The sequence below is a fragment of the Lactuca virosa genome, chromosome 4, assembly GCF_052849685.1.
Source record: "Lactuca virosa cultivar CGN04683 chromosome 4, Lactuca_virosa_CGN04683_v6, whole genome shotgun sequence".
NCBI lineage: Eukaryota > Viridiplantae > Streptophyta > Magnoliopsida > Asterales > Asteraceae > Lactuca > Lactuca virosa.
Window position 1 is genome coordinate 205,014,512 of NC_136429.1, and position 27,004 is coordinate 205,041,515.

The 27,004-nt window shown below is 35.9% G+C and overlaps 1 long non-coding RNA gene and 1 pseudogene across 1 annotated transcript; both read left to right on the plus strand.

Moving 5' to 3' along the window:
• The first annotated feature begins 686 nt into the window (after positions 1-686).
• Positions 687-2,044, plus strand: LOC145106160 (uncharacterized). The gene is made up of 3 exons (XR_013707485.1): positions 687-784; positions 852-941; positions 1,998-2,044. It is a non-coding gene; the product is annotated as an uncharacterized LOC145106160 (long non-coding RNA).
• A 23,290-nt stretch (positions 2,045-25,334) lies between these two features.
• On the plus strand, positions 25,335-26,268 carry LOC145105528 (secreted RxLR effector protein 161 pseudogene; annotated as a pseudogene).
• Positions 26,269-27,004: the final 736 nt, after the last annotated feature.

A 27,004-nucleotide genomic window follows, 5' to 3' on the forward strand; every position in this document is an offset into this window, starting at 1 on the left:
CCGTTACTCTTCTATGAACTTAGGAATACTATCTAAATGATAAAATGAGTTAATCAAGTTTAATAAACTCAATTTAAATCATTAAAAGGTTAAGTAGTAGTTAATTACTTAATTAATTTGGTCCTTTAGGTGGCATTAAAGTATCAAATCATTGTTGGACGTGGAATACGGAAACTACTACAACTAATGTGAGTTGATTATCTAAGAACATATGCCGCCTACTATAAAGATGTATTTTGAACTTTTTTTGTTCAACCATAATATTATTCTTACTAAACATTTTACTTAGTATGAATGTTTTATTTAAATAAGAAAACGATGAGGATTCAACAACTAGGTGTTTCAGTTCACTACTAGAAACTTGAGTTTCAGCTAGGGATTTTGCTACGGATTTATTCTCTAGCAAAATTTAGACTTATAGCTAGGGAATTACCACAGATCTACCATGTTTTTGATAATTATTTTATTTATTTAACATATGGAATATTAGTGAGGATTTACCGAGGGCTCAGCTACGGATCTCGCAAGTAAATATCGACGGACCACTAGTCCTCGCTAATCAGTCAAAAAATGAAGGCACTTAGCTAGGGTTCAACGAGGGATAAAAAAATTGTGTCATCCGGTACGCATTTAGCGAGAGAACGGCGACATAAACTATATTTGGGGTATCCGTGTTTTGTTTTTTCTATCGCCAATCTCTCACTGAAATTGGCATAACCCAGTTCCATTCTCACGAAGGTGATTTAAGTTTCCTTCCTCCAGCTTTATCACTCTGGACTCTGGAGTAAGTTCCCTTCGATCTGTTAACCCAATTTCGGTTCTGCTTTATCTCACCATCTTTGTTCGAACAGATGACGACACTACTCACCATTGCAGCTCCCGATTCTGGCAACCTCCACAATTTTTAATCTGAAAGTATTATTCCTTAACTTCCGATTCAGGTAAATCTCTTGATTTTATTTGCTTTAGTCACATATTATGTTAGTTTTAGTTCAATTGCATAATATACTTCGTTAGGGTTTAATTTCCCTATTTTTTTCTTTTTCAATCATTATCCCTCTTATCTCTTAGCATTACATACACGAGGATCTTCCCTAACTAACAATGCCAATACGTTGTGTGAACTCCATATTTTGGTTAGATTGGCACTCGATTCACTTAAAGTAATAGAAAAAACAGCATCAAATCCACCTGTTCCGGGAACTCCACCCAGCAACACCCCTTCTGCTAGAAGCTAAAAGTTGAGAGCTCAAGTTTATTTTACATTGACGAGTACATCCTCATGACGAGTTATTTCATCTCATCATCTCATCATTAATAAGTCTTCATTTATCTGCATACTGCAACAATGCTACTTGTTGTTTGTTCTTCTTTTTCAACATCATCATGACGAGTTATTTTACATTGTAACTGTATCTTAGTGCTAAGATGAACTCAATGAAGTTCCTTTGAGCATCATAATGAACTCAATGAAGTTGCTTGTTACTGTAAATTTGTGTTGTTAACATTGATCTCAATGTTGTAACCTAGTGCTAAGAATGAACTTGTTTTTCATAATTAGAGAATTGCTAAAATATATAATTACAGAGTATTGGATTTTGGATATCATCATCCAATACTTTGTAGTTATGTATTTTAGTCATTCTCTAGTTATGTACTCATATTTAGTTTACCATTTCTGTAACTATTCTATGATTTTATTTGTTATCTGTTACTTGTTGTTTCATTGACCATATCACCATCCAGTACCATGTAATCTGTACTTTATCATTTGTAATATGTTATATGTTGCTTGTTGCTTCAATTACCATCGCTTTAATTATTCAATCTGTTCTCATTTTTATCATTTATGTAATTCTGAAATACATAATTTTGTAATTATGTAGTAACCATTCTGTAATTTGTTCATTTCTACCTTTCTGTTAATTGTTATTTATTTATGTGTTTCTTCCAACAGCCATCATGTCTTACACTAATTATTGGTTCTTTTCTTGAAGTGATCTCAAAAGGCTATCTTTGGAAGGAATACTCGTACAATCTTGGTGAAGCTGAATTTGACCTTCTTTTGTCTCTCTTATGTCTTTTTCTTGATTCAAGTTTCTTGTCTCATCATATCTATTTTGACATGTTCAGATTTCCCTTTCTTTTATTGAAGAATCTTTACCATGTCTCTTTTCATGTTCATTTTGTTTGCCCCTGGTTTGCTTTTCACTTTTCTGACCATTTTACCCTTGGTTTACCTTTCTTTTATTGAAGAATCTTCAAGTGATATTTGCTCTGTTTTAGTATCCTATGGTATAAAGCTCTCAACTTCGTGTTGAAATTTGACATCTATTAGTGTTTTAAAGGTGTGGTGAAGGTTATAACTGTAATTTTTGCATGATTTAGGGTCTTGAGGATCCAAACAGGAGTAGATACAAGCTTCTTCTGAGCTGTTCTTTAATTATAACATCTGTGATTCCCCCTGAATTGCCAATCGAGTTGTCAATAGTTGTTAATACCTCATTGATTGCACTAGCAAGACATGGTATATTTTGTACAGAGCCTTTTCGTATACCATTTGCTGGGAAGGTGAGCATTAACATTTCTTTTTGTGGTAAAAGTTAAAATTGTATTTTTAGTCCCTGTGGTTTGTTCATTTTTACGGGTATGGTCCAGTTGTTTGATATTTAACTTCTGGTTCCCTAAAGCATAGTTTCTTCACACTTGAAGTTAGATGGATGTTAAATTACATGTAAAAATGACCATTTTGTCCCCCATGGCTTTATGTTTTAGCATGTCTTTGCTATTTTGATCTTAAATCTGGGATTAATGTCTTTTCGCTTCTAATACATTTATATTTGGGTAAGTTATAGTTTTCTACCTTGTGTGTTTGTTGATTGTTACTGGTATGGCTTAATACTTTGATTTTTAACTTCTGGTCCCTGCAATGTTGCTTTTATTGTATTTTTAGTCCCTGACATTAACACTGTCAATAGATGGATATTAAGTGCGTGTAAACTGTAAAATGACCATTTTGCCCCAGTTTCTTAGCTAGTTTGATCATTTATCTGGGATTAAGTCTTTTAGCTTATACAGTTATACTACATGTATTTTTAGGCAAATGAAATTTTTAGTTCATTATGTTTATTGATTTTTACAAATATGGTCCAATATTTCGATTTTTAGTGCCTAAAATGCAATTTAGTCATGCTTTTTGTCGGAATTGACACTGTTAATTGATGGATATCAAATGACCATATTGCCCTCCATTTCTTTTGCAAGTTGATATATGTTGTTTTGACAAGACGGGAACATTGACATCTGATGACATGGTATTTACAATTCTGCCATTCATGGTAAAAATTTTGTTTCCAGTCTCCCATTTTTTTTTGCTTTTTTTTCCAGGAATTCTCTGGAGTTGGTGGACCGAGTGCCTATTTAGATCTTGAAACAGACACTAAAAAAATCCCAACTTGAACTTTGGAAATTCTTGTTTTTGTGGACAACAAACTGGTCTATAAAATATTATAATAATATAATCTCAAATTATAATATTATGATCATAAAGAAAATACATTATGCATATTTATATTTATGCCATTGCTTTTAGGTTGGTGATCCTCTTGAGTAGGCTGCAATCAAAGGGATAGAATGGAGCTATAAATCTGATGAGAAAGCCATGTCTAAGAAGTAAGACCCGTTATCAATGAAATAAAACCCTAATTAACATTTTTTTAATATATAACTGGTTGAAATTAATAACCAACTTTTTTTAATATATAAGTGGTTCAGATAGTTCAAAGGCATCACTTTGCATCCCACTTGAAAAGAATGGCAGTTGTTATTCGTACAGAAGAGCATTTTTATGCGTTTGTGAAGGTATTTAAAATGTTAAATACTTAAATATAATATAATATATTATGGTGTATTACCTTTATTCAATTTTCTCAAATTTTTTTAAATGGTGTTTATTTTAGGGTGCACCAGAGACCATTCAAGAAAGATTAAATGATATACCCTCGTTTTATATAAACACCTACAAGAGGTACACACGACAAGGCTCCCGTGTCCTTGCTCTAGCATATAAACCCCTTCCTGATATGACGGTAAGTATTTTTTTTCTTATTGACTATTTTGCCCTTCTAGCATCTCTAGTTTTCACTTACACAATTTATTATAGGTAAGTGAAGCTAGAAACTTGGACAGGGAAGTAGTGGAAACCGGGCTCACTTTTGCTGGTTTTGCGGTATAAATTATTAAACTTTATATTAAATTTAATTCATATTTCTATAAATTTATTAACATGTTTTCATTTTTCTATGATAAGTGATTTTTTTTGACATTTTTGTTATATAAATAAACTTCAGGTATTTAATTGCCTTATCAGAGCAGATTCTGCTAGTGTCTTGGCTGAATTGAAAAAATCATCACATGACTTGGTAAGTATCACCGAGTGAAAATTGTTTGTTAGAATGCAAGGGTAAAATGATCATTCTCTCACTCAGATGATTTTATTCAGTCTAGAAAAGAAACAAGCATTTTGTATGCAACACTTTTGTCTACAGGACTTAATGGAGAAAAAAAAAAAGAAACAAACTCTTAGTTTCTTTAATTTGATTTTCCAATTTCATATTAGAGTTTTAATCTCAAAACCAGCTTTGATTCTTGCTCCAACAAAGAACAAGGAAAGATATGAGTGGGTTTCACCAGATGAAACTGAAGTTGTGAGGCTGTGAGCTACAGGTAACAAGAAATACCAATGTACTTTCATTTATTTGCTTATTATAGCATCCTACTTTTATTTTTTTTGAAAGTACAACTTTGAAAAAAATACATTATCCGCTTTCTGTTTGCAGTGAGGAAGAAGTTAAGGCTTTAGCTGAGGATCATGGCCTCTGTATTGGAGGCGACTGCTTTGAAATGTTGTTGTAGACTTCTGCTGTTGTTAAAGTGATTCCATATGTGAAGGTTGTGAAGCTTTTTTTTTACTAAATTACAACTTTGGTCCCTGTGGTTTACTGTATTTTTCGGTTTTGGTCCAGGTTTTGTTTTTTGTATCAGTTTGTTGCCAATATAGACCATGGTTGTTTGATTCAACTCTCAGTTTAGCTTTTTCAAAATGACCACTTTGCCCTTGGACCAAACCTAGAAAATAGTTTGATACAGGGACCAAATTTGTAAAATTTTAAACTTTTTATTTGAAGTTGTTTAGCTAAAAAATCAACTTCAATTATCAGGTATTTGTCAGGGTGGCTCCGGAGCAAAAAGAGTTAATAATGACAACTTTTAAATCATCCGGGAGAGTAACTTTGATGTGTGGTGATGGAGCTTTGAAACAGGTAATGCAAGAAATAGCAATTTACTTTCATAGTTTTATTTTTTGATTTTTTTAAATGATACTTTGGTAAACTTTTATAGTTTTGGTATTGTAATGTTTGGATGTATCATTATTTGATGTTTTTAGTATAATAATTTGATGATTGTAGTATTTTTTTCTTTTAGAATCATAATAAAAAAAATGATATTACAAGTTCGCGACGGATTAGTGACAAAAAAAAATTAATGCATGAATTTTGCGAGGGATTAGCTACGGAAAAAAAATCATGTCTAAAGTTTGCGACAGATCAGCGACGGAAAAAAAATAATTAATGTATGAATTTTGCAAGGGATTAGCTAAGGAAAAAAATCATGTCTAACTTTTGCGACAGATCAGCGACGGAAAAAAAAAATAGAATATGAATTTTGCAAGGGATTAGCTAAAGAAAAAAAACTGATCACAGAAATTTGCGACAGAATAGCGACGGAATGACTTTAACAAATTTTGTCGCTAATGCCCTGAGTAAATGTATTGAGTGACATTTAGCGACGGATATTCTGTCGCTAAACTTGTCGCAAGGAAAAACGGATCCGTCGCTAAAACCCTCGCTGAGTTATTTGCCACGTTTTAATTACCTATGGAGTGAATCCGTCGCTAATCCATCGCAAACAACATTTAGCGACGGAATAGCGACGGATTCTTCCGTCTCTAAAAGCCATGTTTCTAGTAGTGGTTCTAAATAAGATATTTCATTTAGATGCACTTGAATTGCGACTTCATTGGATCGATGATCACCAAGCTTGGCAAGAAAATTATAACTTTATATTAAATCTAAGAATATCGAATTAAAATACTGCATCGGGAAGTGTATCAATGGATTTTCTAAGAGTATGAGTATGAACTGAATGTAGAGAACAAATGTAGAGAGTAAATTGGATTGAAATCTGTTAATTGTTATTGATGTAACTACGTTCTATGTATATTACAAACGTTTGTTGCTATTCTATAACTATCTCTATCTAACAATAATTATAAATGAGCTAACTAACTAACTGAATTGTAACAAACATTTCTCCATGTGCTGAGTCCTAACATTCTCCCCTCAATTTGAACCTTGGTCTTGAGGTTCAACTTAGACAAAAGTATTTTAAATTGTGGACCATATAATCCTTGGTGAATGTCCTTGAGGTTCAACTTAGACAAAAGTATTTTAAATTGTGGACCATATAATCCTTTTGTGAATAAATCAACAACTTGTTTGTTTTGTTGAAACATGCGTTCGAAGAACAAAACCGTGCTTGTGTTGATCTCTTACTGAAAGATCTTGTATGTTCAAGAGTCATATTAAAAAGATATTGTTAATTAACATATGATACTAATATCTCACACTAAAAATAACTTGATACAACTGATTGTTTATTAGAAATTGATTTTATTATATATTCAATAAACTCTTATAATTAATTGAAAATTATTTAGTTTTTGGAAAAAAGAATTTTTTTTATTAGCAAGTAACATAATATATGATATGATATGATTTATTAAGTCATGTACATTATTTTGGATTAGAAAGTCTTTTGACTTTTAGCCAAAAGCCAAAGTTTATATTTTATAAAAGAAGTTTACAAAATTTATAAAATTTTGTCTTCTTTTATATCTTCATAAGAAAGAATAAAAGAAGCATGACCTTTTGATTTGTTTAATCAAAAGCATGGCTAGTTCATAAAGGCATGGGGGACAAGTTTCTATTATGACATGAGTTCTTAATTGATTAAGGAATCATGTGTATTATTTTAACTTTAAGAGATTGAATGAAAGGCTTTCATTTTTGAACTTTTTAAATGCCAAAACCGTGAGTATGCTTGGCATACTCATTCTCTCTTGTTTTTGCTTTTACACTTGAGATAACACTTTCATTTTTCTCTCTTTAAGTTCATACTTTGCTTATGAACTTAAAGCTTAAGAGTTTTAATAGTTTCATAAGACTAGCATCTTAAATAAAGCTGAGTTCATTTTGGTGTCTCAAAGGTTTCCACATTCTTCATCAACTTCCAATCCTCCCAAGAGGATGTAAAGAACTACAAATGTTCTTATTTATTCATTTCCTTCTTTGGTTGTGCATTTATCTTTCTATTACTTGCAAGACGATCTTTGGTGACAAGTCTTCCGTTTTCCATTTTACTAGTTTATGAAACTAATTTTGAAATAAAACCCAACAATTGGTATCAAGAGCTACCTTGCAAGTTTGGTTAAATATTATGATTTTTGGAAATCTTAGTTTTTGGGAAATATGCATAACTTGTTTTCGTATAAAAATAAGTTTATACATATTTTCTTTGACAACTTCTTAATTGTTATTTTATATGACAAAAACTTACATGCATTTTTTAAAACTTAAAGTGGTATTAGAAAAACAAAGGTTGTTTTATGTTTATATGTATTTTAGAGAGCATAAACATGTCTTGGACCATTTGTATTGTTGTTTGTGTGATTTAGTTAAAAAGGGATTGTAATATTCTTTTATTCATAAAGTATGTAATAAAAGTAGCTAGTTTTTATTCTTGTTATTTTTTATGTTATAAATTAATTTTGGACTAGATTTATTTTATAAAATATGTAACAAGATGAAGATGGAAGTCATTTCTTGAAGAACCATGGAGACCCACGGTATTATGAATATTTTATAAAAGTTCATAACTTTTATAAAATCTTTATAAAATTGCAACAAAGTTGGTTGTCATTGCAAGTGGGAGCTTGAAGATCACATCAAGAACAAGTTGTTATATTTGGTCCCTCTGTACCTTAAGAGGGACTTAACACTTTTGTGTTGGCTCAGAAAAGTGTTAACTAGATCAAGGCTTGTTTATGTTAAATGCATGCTTGTGTTGTTTATTTTTCAAGTAAATGTTTGTATGGTTGATAATTTACCTTTTCACAAACTCAAAATATTTTTTGGAAAAAATAAACATCACATGGAGTTTGGTTTTCAATTTACAAAATGAGAGCATAAGATGTAACAAGTTATAACTTTAAAATAAAAACTGGTTCTATTAAAACGTTAAAGATGACACATTTTGAAATTGTAATATTATAAGTCTAAAATGGTGATTTTATAACTTATTCAAACTCCATAATATTAATAATAAAAAGAAGTTTTATTAAGTAATAAATAAGGTTCTATATGGCTCAAACTCTATAACATCCCAAAAATATGATCCAAAAATTTCATTTTTAATTTAAGTAAAACAGTATTCCAAACATCATCCATACATCCCAAATAAAACAAGTGTATCAAATATCATAAAAATCAGAATGAAATCTCAAATGTGGAATGCATGGGGTGTGTGCGATGCAATCAACCCAACCTCTTCCCTTTGGAACCGGAAGTACCTGAAACATAAACTGAAAACTGTAAGCACAAACCGTAGTGAGTTCCCCAAACTACCCTATACCATGCATAATAAATCATACACTAGGCCCCCGCCCTCCACCGGGCCCCGCCTGGTATCGACTCCCACTCGGCTTTGGGCCCCGCCCGACTTCGAGCCTCGCCCGGTATATAGATCTGTTATTCTTAGGCCCCGCCCACTATTCACATACAATATATATATATATATATATATATATATATATATATATATATATATATATATATATCACATAATCATGCTAAACATACAATGATCATAAAACAATAGCATACAAATCAATCATCGGACCTCGCCTAGCATCGGGCCCCATCCGACATACATAGCAGCACATAATACATGCAAGGGTCATGCAGACTCCTAGCATCCTAACATAATCAATAAGGTCCGATATTGGTGCCTTAGACCCGCTAACCCAGTGAGGAAACTCACCTCGAAGGCTTAATCTCACTAAAGATCCTTAGCTGATGTCCTGACGACTCCCCGAGCTATCAGTACAAAATAACACCCAACTAACACTTGGGTTCCAATCTATATCCAATAATCCAAACTTGGGGTAAAATGACCATTTTACCCCTGAGCTAGCTTGATCCAAGACTAAGGCCCAAATCCACAATCTAAAAGGCCCAATACTAAATAATCCTCCAAGGCCCACTTGTGGCCCAATTTTCCAAATTGGTCCCAAACCCCCTATATGGGCCTTACCCTAAAGCCCAATAATTTTTCTTAGTCCAAAAGCTTGATCTCAAATGGCCCATTAAGGCTCAAAGCAACAAGGTCCAAAGAGGTGGCCCATCAAAGGCCCAAAAGAGGCAAAGCCCAACTGACTGAGTACGTAGGGCGTAATCAGTTGTACGCTAAGCGTACACGCTGTTTGGCTTGTATGCTGCGCGTATAGACTTGTACGTCCAGCGTACTCACCCATTAAGCCAACTTTTCCATTAAGCTCTTAATGCTTAAGTCCAAAGGTCCAAACTACAGATGTGAGTCCTAAAAAGTAGGGATGAGCAATGGAACCGACCCGGCTAGAATCGGCCTGAACTGGACCCGGCCCGGGAACCATATTGGTTGAAATTTAGAACTGAACCGGACCGCCGGTTCTGGTTTTTGTCGGGTCTTCGATGTTGGAACCGGTATGTCTTGGTATGATATATTACAAGAAATGTAAGTCATTCAATTTTTAACCAAATCAAGCGTTTTTATAGTCTAAAATTATCTACAAAACCTAAACAACATGTAGGAAAAATAATCAGGTGAATACAACTTTAAATGAGTGAGATATGCAAATTTTAACAAAAAAATCAGAATGCGATTTATTGCTGAAAGAGAAAAATAAAATATGATTTGATATGCTTCCTTGCAGGGCTTGTAACTCATTCAATTTTTAACCAAATCCAGCGTTTTTATAGTCTAAAATTATCTACAAAACCTAAACAACATGTAGGAAAAAGATTCAGGTCAATACAGCTTAAAATGAGTGAGTTATGCAACTTTTAAATTTTGGACAGAATGCTAAATTTGTAAATATTTCTAATTTTTAGTGCTGAAACAGATTTGGTTTTATTTACCTTGATGGATATATTCGAGAAACGTGTCTTTCACATCGTATTTTTGGTACGGTTCGGTTCCCGATTTTGGGCCGGTTCCTACTGGTTCCCGGTTCCAAAAAACAACAATAAGACTTAAATTCTAGATATTGGTTGGTTGAACCATGGGAATGGATAAAGTTGGTTCCCAAAATCATAATTCCAAAACATAAGGATGTGTACGGTCATGCCTTCTCCTTCCTGCGGTCCTCTGAAGTACCAGAAACATAACACAAAATTGTAAGACAACACTTAGTGAGTTCCCCAAAATACCAACACATAACATAAGCATAATATAGACATCATGCATATAGATCCTTCATCCTAACGGGAACACCCTACCGGCCTACAGTCTATCTGGTACGCTCATAGAGCCTTCAACATGACTGGTACGCCTCACCGGGCCTTCAGCCTATCTGGAACGTTCTTCGGGCCTTCATCCTGACTAGTATGCCTCTTGGGTATGCAGTCTATCCGGGACGCCCTGGGTCTCTTGGCATTCAGTCTACACTGGTCCGCCTTAACCCAACCACACATAAACCATGTTGAGATATACATAACATATAAGAATACATATAACTAGTCAACAGATAATCAGACAGATCTTACAAATCACTAAGCATGACATCATCCTATCTACTACGATAAAGATCTAACAGATCACTACAGCATACCAACATGCGATAAACTAGGATAACAATCTAATGGGCCAGCCTTGGTGCCTTCAACCCAATAGTACAGTGAGTAGAACTCACCACACAAACTGAACAAAAGTTGATGTGGTCTCGACTCCGAATCTCAGCTCTCTAACTGACAACTATTCCCATCAAATAACCAATTTCCATCAAAATCCAAAGTACCCAAAATACCCTTAAGGTCAAACTTGGCCAAAGTCAAAGTAAAACTCAACTGGTCAACCCACTAAGTCAACCGAGTCAACCCAGCCGAGTCAACCCAACCGAGTCAACTCAATCGGATTGACCCAGTGCGAGTACGCGGGGCGTGCTCCGAAGGTACGCTGAGCGTACTCTAAACCCTCACAGTTGACCACCATCGGGGTGGTTGACCTCGTACGTAGGGCATACTCCGAGTACACGGGGCGTACTATCACATACATCAAAACTCAATAAGTGCTTAATGGATTAAGCACTTACGTCCATATTTCAGATCCAATGCTCAAATATACTCTAGAGTCATAAAGTTTCCAACTTTATGACTCTACATGCCCATTAAGTGCTTAACTCAAGGTCTTAATCCATTAAGACCTTCTGCAAGATGCATGGAGCAAAACTAACCATTAGGACTTCATTTTTATGACTTAGGACCCCTCCTAGGGTCTGAAAGGACAACTCAAATCTTCAAGAACAAGTCATGCTCAAGATAAGACATTTGAGACCAAAAAGCATCACTAAGACACCCATTTCTATATCTACATGATTGAAAGACAAAGTTGCAAGCTTTATACCTTTGAAGGGTTGCAAATGAAGAATAAATCCCAGATCCAAAGTGCTTCACTCTTCAAGGATGAGCTTGGCTTCCTTCTTCTTCTTGTAAGCACACAAACACACACTTTTAGGCTATAAATGGCTTCTCAAGGTAAACTAAGGCTTCAAACACGAATGAGAAGGTGGAGGCTGATAAGGTTAAAGGAAATGAGGCCATAAGGATGATTAAATACCAGCCAAACCCTAAAAATTAGTGTTTCCTCATTTAGCTAGTACACTCAGTGTACACCACACACACATGGCGTACTCCGAAGCCCTTAAATTACAACAATGCCCTTAAGGCCCTTTTGCATACATCTCTTGAACATTGGGACCAAATGCAATATAAATGAATTGAATTACCTCACATCGGGATGTTACACGGTGGATGAGAGGTCCCACGTGTGTTTTATCTTATCCTGGACACGACGCGGCTAAAGGTTTACCACAGCGTGATGAGCCTTTGACCATTGATCGTTGAATTTTTTACCAGATTGACTTTTGGTTAAACTTTGGTAGAATTGAGTATTTGACTAAGGGCTAGTCTCTGTTTGGCATTAGATAGCTTGTGTTTGTTCTTCTGTTGTTGATGTTGTTGTTGAGCTTATGTGGTTTAGATCAGATGAGTTTTCTCACTATTTTACCTATATCATATGATGTATGTGAACTGTTGATAGCTCGGGGTTGCTGATAACCTGATTTTTGTATATGAGTTGTTGATAGCTTAGGTTGTTGATAACCCAAGTTGTTGTATTTAAGCTACCGATATCTCGGGGTTGCTGATAACCCAAATTGTTGTACTTGAGTTGATGATAACTCAAGGTTGTTGATAGTCCATAGGGTTGCTGATAAACCATAATTGTTATATATGTGTTTCTCTGATGTGATGTATGTAATACTTCGGGGAACTCACTAAGATTTGTGCCTATAGTTGTGGATTAAATGTTTTCCAGGTACTTTATTAGTTTGTAGGGATGCAAAGGAGTGATTGTACACACACAACGATAGTTTTATGATTGGAGATTCTGTGATACTTTCGTTATAACTCTCATTTACGGATTTCATTTTATGAACTAGTTGTTTTGCTTTGGAAGTACCTTTATGAAAATGAGTGTTTATACCAGTTTAAAAATTAAAATTTTATTTTGATAAATTGGGACGTTACAGCATTCTAAACAGTTGTCATGTGCATGTGTAGACTTGCTGATCTATATGTGGTCTAGTATGATGGACACTAGTAGCTAGTTTTATTTGTAGGCAAAATTTGTGTAGTTAGGTTTTATGCAATCTATACATAAGCTTGGAGTACATTTCATTGTTTGGGAGCTTGGGTATGATATTGAATTAGGTTTGAGTGTAGTTGTATATGCATTGCATACTTCTTTCTTGCTAAAATATCTTTGTACTTATGATATTAATTTATATTAAAATTTTAATGTATATAAAATCATTTTTGATATTAAAATTTATTTTTAGGGTTTTCCTTTGAAATTTGATTATCATAACCACCCATTATTCTTGAAGAGTTCACCTCGAGTATTCTCATTGTGATTATCCACCCCTAACACTTGTATTTTGAGATACAGTTAGATTATATTTCATGGAGGAAAAAACATAGAAGATCATGGACTTTTAGAAAACCACAACTTTTATAGTAAAACACTTGTAACTCTTGTTTTGTTATCCATTGCTACTTTCTCGTATGCTATTAAAATTAACATAATTTTAGACTTTTGGAACCAAATGATTTTTGCAAGTACTACATCTAATTCGAATTGGAATTGAAATTGGATTTATTAAGCATCTTTAAAATCACCCACACAAATGATGTTTCAAACTGTATCAAGTTTAGTATTTGGACTTAAACTATAGTGTTTTAAAAAGGACTAGGATTCTATATGCTTAACATTAAATGTTATTTGTTGTATTGAGAATTAACATGTAAAATTTGTCTAAATGGTGAAAAAAAAAGTAGAGTTCCAATTGTTGTATAGAATGCGGTGGATGAAAAAACATTGAAGTGCAATTCGATCCAAATGTTTTAAATTATAGTCAAGTTATGTTGATTGAAATGATAACTCGACAAGAAGAGAAAATGGTAGGGAAGATTCTAAGAGATGCTTGAGGAAAAAGATACTAGAATCATGAGTGATCGCTAAGAAATCCACCAACATGGTGAATGAAGTAAGAAAAGTAAATTTCTGTGTCTTATAGGAGCATGAAGAACGAGCTACCATTAGAAAGTTTTTGAATAGATGAAGAGGTTGTGAAAAGAGGGTGTAATGTAATTACAAAGATTATAGCTTATGTCAACCACCAAGTTATGATGTAACTCTAAATCCATTTGTTGTACACATTTAGATCATAGATATAGAGATATCATTTTATGCATGTCAACACAAATATTAAAAAATAAGTAACTTTTTTATTTGTTTTTGAAAATATAAAATATCTACATTATTTTTCCATATCTATAGAAGTAAACGTGGACCAAGAGTTTGTATCTACAAAAAAAATATTGTTTGTTTTTAAAAGTATTTAGGTTGCATAAATAATACTAATCTTCTCACTGATGACACTAAACAAACAAAACAAATATACATACACTCATTAACCATACAAAATTTTGGATAATATTAAAAGAGATGATAATGGTGGTGCCGATGGCAACGTTGCTAGTGTTAGCGGTGGTAGTGGTAGTAGTGGCGAAAGTGGTGTTGTAGGTGGTAGTGGTGGTAGCGGAGGTTGTGATGGTGGCGGTGTTGGTGTCGGTTATGATAGTGATGGCTGCAGGGATGGAGGTGGTGGTGGATGTGGTAGTGGCTATGGACGTGGAATAAGAAAAATAATATTAGAGTTGGAACTTATAAGATGTCTTTCAAAATCAAATGCTACTTTTTTGTATTCTAGAAAAAAGATGTCAAAAATATTAATGTATCCCAAATTGGTGTGACACGATCCCTTATGTCTCTATATATGTTGGAGTCTCCCTCTCTCCACAAGGTTGTCCGGTTTTCTTTCTTCTCAAATCTTCTTCTCTATCTTCACCTAAAGAAAACCCTAGCTACTTCTGGCGTTGATTTTCTCCAAGCATCGGTTCTTCTTTGCCACCGTTGCATCTAATTATAACTGTTATAGCCATCGTCACCGCCAATTCCTCAAGATCTAGTCGTTGCCATTGCCGCAGCTCCTGCTGGTTCGTCCAATTCTTGATCTCCACCGACCTCCCTCTTCTGCACATAAGATCCAATGTAGTCAAAATCATCGGAACCCTCCCAGACATCGACTTCATCAGAGCTCTAGTTCCTGCTTTTTATCTTTAACTATGTTTTATGTTCTATGTATTTGTTTTCCAGTTTAATCGTATCCTCCCGATCAGACTATGGGGGTGTTAATGTGTAGGGTTCGGGTTTAGGTCCAAGGAGCTTAGGATTTAGGTATTTTTATATGTTCCTATGTAATTGTCATTTGAAGAATCAAGCAAGTTATTATCTATCAAAAAAGATATTTTTATATGTTTTGTACTCTGAAAAAGAAGCAATGTTTTCCTCAAATGTCTTCCGGCCTTCAGACATAAAAGAAAAAAAATAGCAAAAAAGAAAAACATTGTAACGCCCGTAGATCCGAGCTAGTCAATTTAGAGACGATAAACATCAAAAATGACTTTTTGATGGAAGATTATTTAGAAGGATTAATCTTAACCAAGTTGTAGTATATGTCTCAAGGTTTCCAGATATATAAAGAATGCCGAAATCCGAGTTATAACGAAGAAGTTATGACCTGTCGAAGTTTCGCGACAAACCGGCACGGTGCCGAATGTCGTAAAAAGTGAGTTTTTGATAAACTACTTTTTAGCCTTAGTGATCTAAATGAAAGTCGTAGTGCTCGTTAAACCGAGAGTATGTATAAAAAGAACGCCCAAATCTGATTTCGTATTAGGAAGTTATGATTTTTCGAAGTTTCAGCTTAGCAGTAGACAGCTAAAAACTCGAATTTTAGATCGAGTGATTTTTAGCCAACACGACCTAAACGAGAATCGAAGGTCTCGTCATTTGTAGCACAACGGTAAAAAGACAGACGAAAACGGACGTCGGATGAAGAAGTTATGAATTTTTAACGGATTTCTTGTCCCGGTCTGTTAAAAATAATAATATAAAAATTAATTCAAAATTAGCCGACGAAGTCTAAACGAAAGTTGTAGAGCGTAATTTTACCTACGCGTGCATATAAAGAACATCAAAAACGGAGCTCGTATGCGAAAGTTATGGATTTTAGAAGTTTTGGCGCGAAAACCGAGAAATTTCGCATAGGTGGCTTCGGCCACGTCACCTTCGCTGAATGAGTGCCACGTGTCCGAAATCGGTGAGTCATTCGAGCCACGTGTCCGAATTGCTGAGTCACCCGAGACCAGCTGGCGAGGCGTGTCGCTTCCGGATTCGACCGAAGTCTCGGCCCTCGCACATCCGACGCGTGTACAGTGACTCTTCGATCTGAGCTTCGCTGGTCCAATCCGAAGATGCCGAGTGTCGTCGCGTGTCCGAGCCTCGCACGAGCCACTTGGAGCCTCGCATGCGAGCCACCTGCTGCCACCTGCCCCCCCTCGGTCCGAACCCTCGCCTATAAATACAAGGCATGCGAGATTGCCCGGCTACTTTTAGGAAATTGGCAATTTTGGCCCCTTTTTCAATATTTTGGCTATCTCGACGTCCCCCCGAAGCCCCGGTATCGATTATAATCCCCGGAATACGCCCCGGAGTACCCGAGAAGCCCGGGAAATTTATTTTTTCGGTTTCGAGACCCGACCCTCGCAGAGCCCGGTTTCTCAATAAAACTCTCGGTTTTATTAGAAACGAACGTTTTAGGAAACGAATTGCTGCCTGATTATCATCAAATCAAGTGAGTGTGTAGTCACTTTCATCTTACACATAGATATAAAGTATTTTATATAAAATACGTGCTATGTGTATATATGTTGTTTGTTTATTCGAGATGGGTGTTGAATGAATGTTTTATACATGTTTAAAATGATTTAAAATGATTTAAAATGTATATATATTTTATCTTCAAATATGTTGGGTAAAACATGGGTAGATAAAGTAGGAGGGATAAAAGTACAGTATAGATGTACGCTAGTAGCTATGAATTTAGTACAGTATAGATGTACGTTGGTAGCTATGTATTTAGTACGTTGGCAGCTATGGACTTAGTGCCTGTTGTATAAACCTTGGCGACGATGTGACTTCGTGCCTATTAGATAAACCCTGGCGACGATGTGACTTCGTGCCTATTAGATAAACCCTGGCGATGATGTGGCTTCGTGTCTATTAGATAAACCCTGGCGACGATGTGACTTCGTGCCTATTAGATAAATCCTGGCGACGATGTGACTTCGTGCCTATTAGATAAACCCTGGCGACTATGAGACGTAGTGCCTATTGTATAAACTCTGGCGACTATGAGACGTAGTGCCTATTGTATAAACCCTAGCGACTATGAGACTTAGTGACTATTGTATAAACCCTGGCGACTATGTGACGTAGTGCCTGTTGTATGAACCTTGGTAGCAATAGACTCTAGATAAATTCCTTAGGTCAATTATGAGGAATGATAGGATGAAGGATAGTCGATAGTTAATCGACGTTTGTTAGTGCTTGTAGTATAAACCTTGGACAGCGATGGACTTCGTGCCTATTCCTTAGGATGAATCCTTAGGAATGAGTGAGATTTGATTCTTAGGGTAAATCCTTAAGAAATAAATAAGATAATGGGGATTGAGTAATTGGGTTGATTGTTTGATGTTTAAGCATAATAAATTATTTATTGTGGGTTGAATACCCTATATGCTCACCAGGCTCCCAAGCCTGACCCACTCAGTTTGTTTGTATCACAGGTATCGATACGAAGTTACTTTACACTAAGAGAGAGAGATGTAGATCACTAGTGTAAGTGAGTGTAAGTTCTGTTTATGCTTATGTTTTATATTGACGATGACATCCCAATGGTTTAACTGAATAAAATACATTTCTTCAGAAATGATTTGATAATATAATTATCATGTTTTTATGGGAACAAATTCCGCAACACCTTTTAAAAGGATTACTCTGATTTTAATTTATAAAGCATAAACGAAATCGGTTTTTTCTGGCCGAGAAATTAGGGGATGTCACAAACACCACCTTAATTAATTAGTTTGATAGTAATGTTTCTCTTTAAATACATTTTTAACATTTTAGTTTGAAGACAACCGGTACTTCACCCCCAATCAGTTCTCTCTCTATTTTTTATTCATGATCTTCCGCACAAGTCTTAAATTATTCTACTTATGAATCCGGGCATCCAGCATGTTTCGGGAAGCCATTTGTTTGATTTTGTAAAAGTTTGTATTTCTCTTTTGTATGTATAATTTGTGGGTATCATTTTTAATGGTATCATCTCAAACATGATGCGCAGACAATTCCAATATTGATGATTAAAATTTGTTTTACATGTAACACATAAGTAGAAGCATGTGGTATAATAATTGTATCCGAGTTGTTATTATTTATATAATATTTATTGCATTAACAAAGAGCAAATAATGGTGTACGTGCACGAAGGATTTAAAGATAATGTGTGCAAGGGCAGCAGGCAGCTAATACTCCAAAGGTATATCACGTTATAAAATAATTAGTTTTTATTTATGAGTGAAAGATCGAGTGTGAAGTATGTCGGCATGATTGGGTCTCCATAAGAACGAAAGCAAACACAATATATACACATATGTTTTAAAAATAGATTGTTTATTGCAGAATAATTATAAGGCTATATACAGAGATGATTCTTTGTATAAATATGATATATTCCTTTTGTCAAATACGAGCGGGATTTAAATTTTGTTATATAACCTAAAACAATATTTTAAGGTAGAACATGTTAACGGTCTGCTATTTATTAAATAGAATTCCAAATAAAATGAAAAAACAGTCCCATATGAACTTTGGTTCAAGAAAAAACCGAATTTGAGTTATTTTCGGGTTTAGGGATGTCGGACAGTTGTAAAACGCACCGAGTCCAAAAAGAAGAATTTGGGAGAACGTGGAATTGATTGCATATTCATTGGATATGCTGAACATTCCAAGGCATATAGGTTTTATGTAATAGAACCTAATGATTCGGTTTCGGTTAACACTGTTATCGAATCACGAGATGCAATTTTTGATGAGATGCGGTTTTCATCGATTCAAAGGCCTAAGGATCTGACTTTTGGTGCTCTTAAAGAGCAAAATTCAGAAAGTCAAGATGGTGGTCATGTGCAAGAACCACAAGAGCTTCGTAAAAGCAAAAGAGGCAATATTGCGAAAAATTTCGGATCCGACTTCGAACTGTATTTGGTGGAAGGTTCAAGAGATGAAATTAATCTTGAATACTCTTATTGCTATAGTATTGAAGATGATCCTAAGACTTATCAAGAGGCCATAGAGTCTCGTGATAGTGCCTTTTGGAAGGAAACAATTGGTGATAAAATGTCATCAATTCTTGAGAACAACACATGGGTGTTGTCTGATTTGCCTCCAAGTTCTAAACCACTCGGTTGCAAATGGATTTTCAAAAAGAAAATGAATGTTAATGGCACTATTGACAAGTTCAAAGCCCAGTTAGTCATTCAAGGTTTTAGACAAAACCCCGGTATTGACTACTTTGATACGTATGCTCCGGTTGCATGTATTGCTACTATTAGATTGTTGATTGCTTTGGCAAGTATCCACAATCTGGTTATTCATCAAATGGATGTGAAAACAGCATTTTTAAATGGTGATCTTGACGAGGAAGTTTACATGAAACAACCTGAAGGTTTTATTATGCCCGGTAAAGAGCATATGGTTTGTAAACTTGTCAAATCTTTGTATGGGCTGAAACAAGCGCTTAAACAATGGCATAAGAAATTTGATGAAGTTATTTTGTCCTCTGGTTTCAAGACAAACCAATGTGACAAATGTGTTTATAGTAGATTTGATGATGCTACTAAAGTTGGGGTGATCATTTGCTTATATGTAGATGGCATGTTGATTTTTGGTACCGACCAAAATCAGGTAGATGAAACAAAGAAATTGTTATCATCTAAGTTTTCTATGAAAGATTTAAGAGAGGCTGATGTAATTCTTGGAATAAGAATTAAAAGGATGAACAAAGGTTTGGTAATGACTCAAAGTCATTATATTGAGAAAATTGTCAAGCGGTTTAATTTTACCGACTGTTCTCCTGTGAGTACTCATATGGACCCAAGTTTGAAATTAATGCCAAATAATGGTGTTCCTATTTCACAATTGGAATATTCTAAGTCTATCGGTAGCTTGATGTATGCCATGACAAGTACCAGACTTGATATTGCTTTTGTTGTGGGTAAGTTGAGCAGGTACACTAGTAATCCTAGTGCTCAACATTGGCAAGTAGTGAATAGAGTGTTTAAATATCTCAAGGGAACCATGGATTATGGCTTGAGTTATATGGGAAGTCCTTCGGTTTTAGAAGGTCATTTGGATGCAAGTTGGATAAGCAACATGGAGGACCATTCCTCAACTTCTGGTTGGGTATTCTTGCTTGGGGGAGGTGTCATTTCTTGGGCTTCCAAGAAGCAATCTTGCATTACAAACTCGACAATGGAATCTGAGTTTGTTGCGTTAGCAGCTGCTGGTAAAGAAGTAGAGTGGCTAAGGAATTTAGTCTATGAGATTCCTTTGTGGTCTAAACCGATAGCACCTATTTCTATCCTTTGTGATAGTGCAGCCGCTTTGGCTAAGGCATATAGCCAGGTTTATAATGGCAAGTCTAGACACTTAGGTGTTAGACATAGTATGATTAGAGAACTAATCATGAATGGTGTGATTTCGGTTGAGTTTGTGAAATCGCAACAAAATTTGGCAGATCACTTGACTAAAGGTCTGACAAGAGACTTAGTGCACAAGTCTGTAATCGGGATGGGATTAAAGTCCATTTAATTATATAATGATGAGACACCCAATTCCCTCCTAATATAATGTTAAGAGTTGAATTCAATGTGGAAAGCTCATACTTATAGATTGGAACACATGAAGTATTCATCCCAGGTATGTGTTCGGTTCTGCATGTTAGCCAGGTTGAAGTTTAACTTCTTAATAATTCCTTTGGTAAATGTATGTACAGATAAATGGAAAGGAGTTACCTACGTGCTTGTGAAGTGTAGCCGCATTTCAAGAGGTTGTGGACTTGACCTTGATACGATCATGAGAGGATTGGGACACACGGCTTTATAATAGTGTCAAGTTGTAATTTGCTAGAAATTCAATAAACTAGTATGTACTTTACTTTCTGGTATTCAAATGGGTTGATGGGTTCAATTCCTAGAACACCCTAATTCTCGAGTATTTGCAAATGTATGATACTAAGTGGAAATTCAATCGTTTCGATATTTTCATTATGTACTAGTTTGGTTTGTTTGATAAAGGTTATGTTTGTTCAAGGGTTACACTAAAATGGGGGAGGATTGTTGGTGATTTTTGTGTCACCATGTCATTTTAAGTAACTGGAACTAACATGTGAGCTAAGGGGCTTCATGATTTGTACTCTATTACATGTACGGGGGTTGTGTGGAGTGCACACATGTATAAGATCGAATTAAAAGCCGGTTCGACGACTAGTCAGGGGGTCCGGGGTTTCCAAAGGGGCAGCACCCCTTTGGCGGGGTCTAGGGGCAGCGCCCCTAGCGGGGTCCAAGGGGCAGAGCCCCTGGCTGGGGTCCCGCTAGGGTGGCTGTTGGATGTCTCTAATTCATTTTCATATGGGACCATAGTGGAAAATTCAATTTCTTGAGGTTGTTTATGGTAAAACTAACGAAACTCGTTAGTTTTGGTAACCCTAAATCCTCATTAAATCCGGATTAATATTACTTGCTTCCAAAGCAACTAATGACGGCCCAACCTAATGAAACCCTAATATCGTTTATTATATAAACGACTCTTCTTTTCAGAAGAGGGTTACGATCTTAAGCTCTCATTTTTCATCACACTTTCACAGAATCCTCTAGCATTTTGGCTTACAATTTCTGTGCCTAGAATTGTAAGTGTCCACTTGGATTATCCTAGGCTGAATTTCTTGTAACCCAGGAATAGGGTAGAAATATCAGTTCGGAAAGTGATGTCACGATCCAAGTCGGTATCCAGATCTCCACTACAAACCCTAATATTCCCAACAATCGAACTGATATTTCCTGTTCCTGGAGATGGGTGACTCAATCCGCAAGATGACTACCAAGTTTTCCAAACTGGAGAAGTTCGAAGGTGTCGACTTCAGGCGTTGGAAGAAAAAGATGCACTTCATGTTGACTACTCTGAAAGCAGCATACGTGCTGACTACTCCAAGACCAGAAGAGCCTGCAGAAGGTGTTGTTGAGACGGCTGAAGAGACAAGAAAGAGACAGAAGTGGGACAACGATGACTACATTTGCAAAGGTCACATTCTAAACGGTATGTCTGATGCATTATTTGATATCCATAGTGAAGCCTTGTGTGCCAAGGAGTTGTAGGACACCCTTGAACTGAAATACATTACTGAGGATGCTTCTAGCTAGAAGTTTCTGGTCAGTGACTTTAATAATTATAAGATGGAAGATTCAAGGTCTGTCACTGAACAGTACAATGAACTCCTTGGCATATACGGTCAGTTTAAACTGCACCGTATGAATATGGATGAATCCATTGCTTTTTTCACTATCATTGACAAACTGCCTCCGTCCTGGAAAGACTTCAAACATAACTTGAAACATCAAAAGGAGGAACTGTCATTGGTTCAACTTGCTAGTCACATTCGTATTGAAGAATCTCTTCGTGCGAAGGAAAGTGACAAATCTGAAAAACCCAAAGGAAAAGTTGAACCTGGACAGCCCTCGGTTCATATGGTTGAAAACAAACCAAGGAACCAGAACCACAAAGGACATGGCAAACGTAAGAAGGAACATGTCCCAAGCAACTCCAACAAAAAGAGAAAGGATTTGGTTTGTTGGAGGTGCAATCAAGTTGGGCATTGCAAGCGTGATTGTCGTGTGAATTTGGGCAACAATGGTGCTGGAAACAGTGGATCCAATGGGAAAGTGAACGGGTCTTCGCCCCAAGTTAAAGGAGGTCAGTTTTTGACTAACTTTGATAATTCTAATCAGAATTCTGTTTATTATGTTTCATTTATTCCTGAATCATTCTATGTGCAGGATGATGATGTTGCTTGGTGGATCGACTCCGGTGCAACGAACCATGTATGCAAGGATAAACGGATGTTTGAAACATTAACTCCGCTTGAAGATGGGTCGGTGATGAAAATGGGAGAAGATTCTTTTATTCCTATTTGTGGTTTAGGTGTCGTGTGTCTTGAATTTACTTCTGGAAAGATAATTAGGTTATTTGATGTTTTGTTTGTTCCCAAGATTTGCAAGAATCTTGTTAGCTCTAGTTGTTTGAATTCTGATGGTTTTAAACAAGTTATTGAGTCGAATAAGTTTGTTTTGTCTAAGGGTGGAATGTTTGTTGGCTTTGGATATTTAAATAATAGAATGTTTCGTTTGAATATTGTTGACAAATTATTTCCTGTTCAGAATTCTGCATTTGTAGCTTCTGCTTCTAATGTTGATAAATCTATGCTTTGGCATGTAAGATTAGGTCATGTCAACTTTAGAAGGATGCATGAGAAGTCAAAAGATGGATTAATTCCAGCCTTTGATATGACATCTGATAAATGTAAAACATGCATGCTTACAAAAGTGACAAAACAGCCATTTCCTAATGTCACTAGAAATTCAGCTGTTTTGGAACTTGTACACCGTGACCTGTGTGATTTCCACTCCACTCATTCTTTGGGAAATAAAAAGTATGTGATCACTTTTATTGATGACTGCACTCAGTTTTGCTATGTGTATTTGTTGCATTCTAAGGATGAAGCCTTAGATAAATTCAAAATATACAAAACCGAGGTGGAATTGCAATTGGGCATTTCGGTTAAATGTCTCAGGATTGATAGGGGAGGTGAATATATGGATCCCATATACTTCCAATTACTGGGTATCATTCATGAGACCACGACACCTTACACGCCCCAACAGAATGGTATTGTTGAACGCAAAAATCGAGTTTTAAAGGAAATGGAAACTCAAATGTTGTCTTACTCGGGATTGAGTGAATGATTTTGGGGATAGGCCATGTTAACGGCCTACTATTTATTAAATAGGGTTCCAAATAAAAGGAACAAAACAATCCCATATTAACTTTGGTTCAAGAAAAAACCGAATTTGAGTTATTTTCAGGTTTGGGGATGTCGGGCAGTTCTAAAACGCACCGAGCCCAAAAAGAAGAATTTGGGAGAACGTGGAATTGATTGCATATTCATTGGATATGCTGAACATTCCAAGGCATATAGGTTTTATGTAATAGAACCTAATGATTCGGTTTCGGTTAACACTGTTATCGAATCACGAGATGCAATTTTTGATGAGATGTGGTTTTCATCGATTCAAAGGCCTAAGGATCTGACTTTTGGTGCTCTTAAAGAGCAAAATTCAGAAAGTCAAGATGGTGGTCATGTGCAAGAACCACAAGAGCTTCGTAAAAGCAAAAGAGGCAATATTGCGAAAAAATTCGGATCCGACTTCCAACTGTATTTGGTGGAAGGTCCAAGAGATGAAATTAATCTAGAATACTCTTATTGCTATAGTATTGAAGATGATCCTAAGACTTATCAAGAGGCCATAGAGTCTCGTGATAGTGCCTTTTGGAAGGAAGCAATTGATCAAATGTCATCAATTCTTGAGAACAACCCATGGGTGTTGTCTGATTTGCCTCCAGGTTCTAAACCACTCGGTTGCAAATGGATTTTCAAAAAGAAAATGAATGTTAATGGGACTATTGACAAGTTCAAAGCCCGGTTAGTCATTCAAGGTTTTAGACAAAAACCCGGTATTGACTACTTTGATACGTATGCTCCGGTTGCACGTATTGCTACTATTAGATTGTTGATTGCTTTAGAAAGTATCCACAATTTGGTTATTCATTAAATGGATGTGAAAACAGCCTTTTTAAATGGTGATCTTGACGAGGAAGTTTACATGAAACAACCTGAAGGTTTTATTATGCCCGGTAAAGAGCATATGGTTTGTAAACTTGTCAAATCTTTGTATGGGCTGAAACAAACGCCTAAACAATGGCATAAGAAATTTGATGAAGTTATTTTGTCCTCTGGTTTCAAGACAAACCAATGTGACAAATGTGTTTATAGTAGATTTGATGATGCTACTAAAGTTGGGGTGATCATTTGCTTATATGTAGATGACATTTTGATTTTTGGTACCGACCAAAATCAAGTAGACGAAACAAAGAAATTGTTATCATCTTAGTTTTCTATGAAAGATTTACGAGAAGCTGATGTAATTCTTGGAATAAGAATTAAAAGGATGAACAAAGGTTTGGTAATGACTCAAAGTCATTATATTAAGAAAATTGTCAAGTGGTTTAATTTTACCGACTGTTCTCCTGTGAGTACCCATATGGACCCAAGTTTGAAATTAATGCCAAATAATGGTGTTCCTATTTCACAATTGGAATATTCTAAGTCTATCGGTAGCTTGATGTATGCCATGACAAGTACCAGACCTGATATTGCTTTTGTTGTGGGTAAGTTGAGCAGGTACACTAGTAATCCTAGTGCTCAACATTGGCAAGCAGTGAATAGAGTGTTTAAATATCTCAAGGGAACCATGGATTATGGCTTGAGTTATATGGGAAGTCCTTCGGTTTTAGAAGGTCATTCGGATGCAAGTTGGATAACCAACATGGAGGACCATTCCTCAACTTCTGGTTGGGTATTCTTGCTTGGGGGAGGTGTCATTTCTTGGGCTTCCAAGAAGCAATCTTGCATTACAAACTCGACAATGGAATCTGAGTTTGTTGCGTTAGCAGCTGCTGGTAAAGAAGTAGAGTGGCTAAGGAATTTAGTCTATGAGATTCCTTTGTGGTCTAAACCAATAGCACATATTTCTATCCTTTGTGATAGTGCAGCCGCTTTGGCTAAGGCATATAGCCAGGTTTATAATGGCAAGTCTAGACACTTAGGTGTTAGACATAGTATGATTAGAAAACTAATCATGAATGGTGTGATTTCAGTTGTGTTTGTGAAATCGCAACAAAATTTAGCAGATCACTTGACTAAAGGTCTGACAAGAGACTTAGTGCACAAGTCTGTAATCGGGATGGGATTAAAGTCCATTTCATTCTATAATGATGAGACACCTAATTCCCTCCTAATATAATGTTAGGAGTTGAATTCAATGTGGAAAGATCATACTTATAGATTGGAACACATGAAGTATTCATCCCAGGTATGTGTTAGGTTCTGCATGTTAGCCAGGTTGAAGTTTAACTTCTTAATAATTCCTTTGATAAATGTATGTGCAGATACATGGAAAGGAGTTACCTACGTGATTGTGAAGTGTAGCCGCATTTCAAGAGGTGGACTTGAACTTGATACGATCATGAGAGGATTGGGACACACGACTTTATAATAGTGACAAGTTGTAATTTGCTAGAAATTCAATAAACTAGTATGTATTTTTGTTTCTGGTATTCAAATGGGTTGATGGGTTCAATTCTTAGAACACGCTGATTCTCGAGTATTTGCAAATGGATGATACTAAGTGGAAATTTAATCATTTCGATATTTTCATTATGTACTAGTTTGTTTTGTTTGATAAAGGTTATGTTTGTTCAAGGGTTACACTAAAATGGGGGAGGATTGTTGGTGATTTTAGTGTCACCATGCCATTTTAAGTAACTGGAACTAGCATGTGAGCTAAGGGGCTTCATGATTTGTACTCTATTATTTGTACGGGGTTGTGCGGAGTGCACGCATGTATAAGATCGAATTAGAAGCCGGTTCGATGACTAGTCGGGGGTCCGGGGGCAGCGCCCCTTTGGCGGGGTCTAGGGGCAGCGCCCCTAGCGGGGTCCAAGGGGCAGAGCCCCTGGCTGGGGTCCCGTTGGGGTGGCTGTTGGATGTCTCTAATTCATTTGCATATGGGACCATAATGGAAAATTCAATTTCTTGAGGGTGTTTATGGTAAAACTAACGAAACTCTTTAGTTTTGGTAACCCTAAATCCTCATTAAATATGGATTAATATTACTTGCTTCCAAAGCAACTAATGACGGCCCAACCTAAT